We start from the raw sequence: 4,378 nt of genomic DNA on the forward strand, positions 1-4,378 counted from the left end.
TCGCCACCCTGCTCCTTGTGCCGCCTTGGCGGTTTACATGAGCCACTGCGGTGATATTGTCTGACTGAATCATAACCGGTTGGTCGCGAAGCAGGGACTCCGCTTGACGTAGGGCGTTGTATATGGCCCTTAGATCCAGGATATTGATGTGAAGGCAAGTCTCCTGACTTGACCACAGCCCTTGGAAATATCTTACCTGTGTGACTGCCCCCCCCCCCCCTCGGAGGTTTGCATCCGTGGTCACCAGGACCCAGTCCTGAATGCCGAATCTGCACTCTACAGCCACCACAGGAGAGAGACCCTGGCCCTGGGGGATAGGGTGATTAACCGATGCATCTGAAGATGTGATCCGGACCACTTGTCCAGTAAGTCCCACTGGAAGGTCCTCGCATGGAACCTGCCGAAGGGAATGGCCTCTTATGATGCCACCATCCTTCCCAGGACTCGAGAGCAGTGATACACTAACACCTGTTTCAGTTTTAATAGATTCCTGACCAGTGTCACGAGCTCCTGAGCTCCCTCTATCGGAAGATAAACCCTTTTCTGGTCTGTGTCTAGGATCATGCCTAGGAGAGGCAGATGAGCTGTAGAAACCAACTGCGACTTTGGAATATATAGACTCCAGCCGCGTTGCCGTTATACTTCCAGAGAAAGTGATACGCTGTTCAGCAACTGCTCTCTTGATCTCGCTTTTATGAGGAGATCGTCCAAGTACGTGATAATAGTGACACCTTGCTTCCGCAGAAGCACCATCATTTCCGCCATTACCTTGGTGAATATTCTCCAGGCCGTGGAGCGATCAAACGGCAACGTCTGAAATTGGTAATGACAATCCCGTACCACAATTCTGAGGAGGTACGCCTGATGAGGTAGATAAATAGGGACCTGAAGGTATGCATTCTTTATGTCCCGAGTCACCTTTCAGGCTTACAACGACCGCTCTTAGCGATTCCATCTTGAACTTGCACCTTTTCAGGTATATGTTCAGGGATTTTAAATTCAATATGGGTCTGACCGAACCGTCTGGTTTCGGGACTACAACATGGTCAAATAATAACCCCCTCCTTGTTGAAGGAGGGGAACCTTGACCACCACCTGCTGAAGATACTATTTGTGAATTGCAGTTAACACTGTTTCCCTCTCGTGGGGGGAAGCCGGCAGGGCCGTCGGTGAGGGGGCATCCTCTCAAAGTCCAGCTTGTATCCCTGAGACACAATATCTATTGCCCAGGGATCTAACAGGGAGTGAACCCACTTGTGGCTGAACTTTCGAAGGCGTGCCCCCATCGGGCCTAGCTCCGCCTGTGGAGCCCCAGCGACATGCGGTGGATTTTTGTAGAGGCCGGGGAGGACTTCTGTTCCTGGGAGCTAGCTGTGTTGTGCAGCTTCTTTTCTCTTCCCCCGCCTCTGGCAAGAAAGGACGCACCTCGGACTTTCTTGTCTCTATTCGAAAGGCTGCATTTGATAATGTCGTGCTTTTCTAGGCTGTGCAGGGATATAAGGCAAAACATCAGAATTACCAGCTATAGCTGTGGAGACCAGGTCCGAGAACCCTTCTCCACACAATCCTCAGCCTTCCATATGCCTCTTAAGTCGGCATCATCTGTCCATTGCATATTGTGCAGGACCCGTCAAGCAGAAATCGACATAGCTTTGACTCTAGGACCCAGTATACTCATGTCTCTATGGGCATGCTTTATAATTATATATCTATCACTTAAGACAGCATCTTTAATATATATATATATATATATATATATATATATATCTATATACATACTAGGGTCTCAATCTCTGCTGATAAGGTATCTGTCCACGCTTCCACAGCGCTACAACCCCATGCCGACCCAATCGCCAGTCTGGGTAGTGTACCAGAATGTGCACGGTATCTGCAGGATCCCTGAGAATAGCTGTAACCTCAGGGCTGCCTTTTGTGACACCCTAGGGGAAGATTCCCATCATATCCTGGCCTTAGTGGGGAAAGGATACTGCCTGAGAATTCTTTGTGGGAAGCTGCAGTCTCTTGTCTGGAGATTCCCGCTCTTTTTCCTCATGAGAGGAGGGAAATTTACCTGAGCTTTCTTCCCCTTAAACATGTGTACCCTCGTGTCAGGGACAGATGAGTCATCAGTGATATGCAAATCATCTTTTATTACAATAAACATATATTGAATACTTTTCTGCCATTTTGGCTGTAACTTTGCATTATCGTAGTCGACACTGGAGTCAGACTCCGTGTCGATATCAGTGTCTATTATTTTGGATAGTGATCATTGAGAGACTCTGAAGGTCTCTGCGACATAGGGACAGACATGGGTAGATTCCCTGTCTGTTCTCTAATCTTTTGTGCAATAAATTCACCTTACCACTTAATTACACATATCCAAACAGGTGTCGGCGTTGTCGACGGAGACACCCTCTCACACACACATATTTGCTCCATCTCCTCCTTATGGGAGCCTCTTACCTCAGACATGTCGACACACACGTACCGACACACCGCACACTCAGGGAATGCTCATCTGAAGACAATTCCCCCACAAGGCCCTTTGGAGAGACAGAGAGAGAGTATGCCAGCACACACCCCAGCGCTATTAACCCAGGAATAACACAGTAACTTAATGTTAACCCAGTAGCTGCTGTTTATATTGATTTTTGCACCTAATTATGTGCCCCCCTCTCTTTTTACCCTCTTCTACCGTGTAACTGCAGGGGAGAGGCTGGGGAGCTTCCTCTCAGCGGTGCTGTGGAGAAAAAACATGGCGCTGGTGAGTGCTGAGGAAGAAGCCCCGCCCCCTCAGCGGCGGGCTTCTGTCCCGCAATTTTGTGTAAATAATGGCGGGGGCTCATGCATATATACAGTGCCCAACTGTATATAGGCCCACTTTGCCAGGAGGTACTCAATTGCTGCCCAGGGCGCCACCCCCTGCGCCCTGCACCCGACAGTGACCGGAGTCTGTGGGTGTAATGTGGGAGCAATGGCGCACAGCTGCAGTGCTGTACCTCATCTGAAGACAGGAGCCTTCTGCCACCGATTTTGACGCCTTCTTGCTTTACTCGCCGGCTTCAGTCTTCTGGCTCTGCGAGGGGGACGGTGGCACGGCTCCGGCAACGGACGACCAAGGGTGAGTTCCTGTGTTCGATCCCTCTGGAGCTAATAGTGTCCAGTAGCCTAAGAAGCAGGACCTATCCACAGTGAGTAGGTCTGCTTTTCTCCCCTCAGTCCCACGATGCAGGGAGTCTGTTGCCAGCAGAGCTCCCTGAAAATAAAAAAAACCCTAACAAAATACTTTCTTATTAGCAAGCTCAGGAGAGCCCACTAAAATGCACCCAGCTCCGTCCGGGCACAGATTCTAACTGAGGTCTGGAGGAGGGACATAGAGGGAGGAGCCAGAGCACACCAGTATCCAAATTATTTCTTAAAGTGCCCTGTCTCCTGCGGAGCCCGTCTATTCCCCATGGTCCTTACGGAGTCCCCAGCATCCACTAGGACGTTAGAGAAATTTAGAAATAAAAATGAAGAAAAACTCTGGAGCTGCAGAGTGTGCATTCTCTCCTGAGGGCACTTTATCAAACTGAGCTGTAGGAGGGGCATAGTGGGGAGGAGCCAGCACACCCAGTGAATAATTGTTAAAGTGCACTTGCTCCTTTGGACCCGTCTACACCCCATGGTACTAATTCTGTCCCCAATATCCCTTGTGGATGCTAGAGAAAAGTAGTTGCAGGAGAGGGTGGTCCACAGTGTCCAATGCAGCAGAGAGGTGAAGGAGAATAAGCAGAGAGTAGTGACCATTGGGTTTGGCAGCATGGAGGTCTTTGCAGACTTTAGCGAGGGCAGTATCAGTGGAGTGGAGAGGACGGAAGCCAGGCTGGAATGGGACAAGCAGTGAGTGTGAGGAAAGACAGGCGGTTGTAGACTATACGCTCAAGGAGTTAGGAGGAGAGAGATGGTCGATAGTTGGAGAGATTGGTTGGATGAAGGGAAGGTTTTATAAGAATAGGGGAGACAAGAGCATGATGGAAGGCAGAGGGGACAGTGTCTGATGAGAGGGAGAGAATGAGATGGGCAAGATGGGAACAGGCAGAAGAAGTGAGGTAGCGGAGGAGGTGGGAGGTGATAGGGTCACATGGGGAGGTGGAGGGGGTGAGGAACGGCTGAGGGCCATGACTTCCACACTAGATACAGAGAAGAGAGATGTTAGAGTTGGTAGGAGGTAAGGAGGGGGGGGGGGGGGATGGGCAGAGGAGCGAGTTGACAGTGGAATAGGGGCGCCGGGGTTTGATGACTGGAAGATGAGGTTCTTGACAGAAAGTGGACAGTAGGAATGCATGTGGAGTGCCAGGGTTGTGGTGTCACATCAGGTGAGGGGGATAGAAGG

Source organism: Pseudophryne corroboree, assembly GCF_028390025.1.
Source record: "Pseudophryne corroboree isolate aPseCor3 chromosome 3 unlocalized genomic scaffold, aPseCor3.hap2 SUPER_3_unloc_25, whole genome shotgun sequence".
NCBI lineage: Eukaryota > Metazoa > Chordata > Amphibia > Anura > Myobatrachidae > Pseudophryne > Pseudophryne corroboree.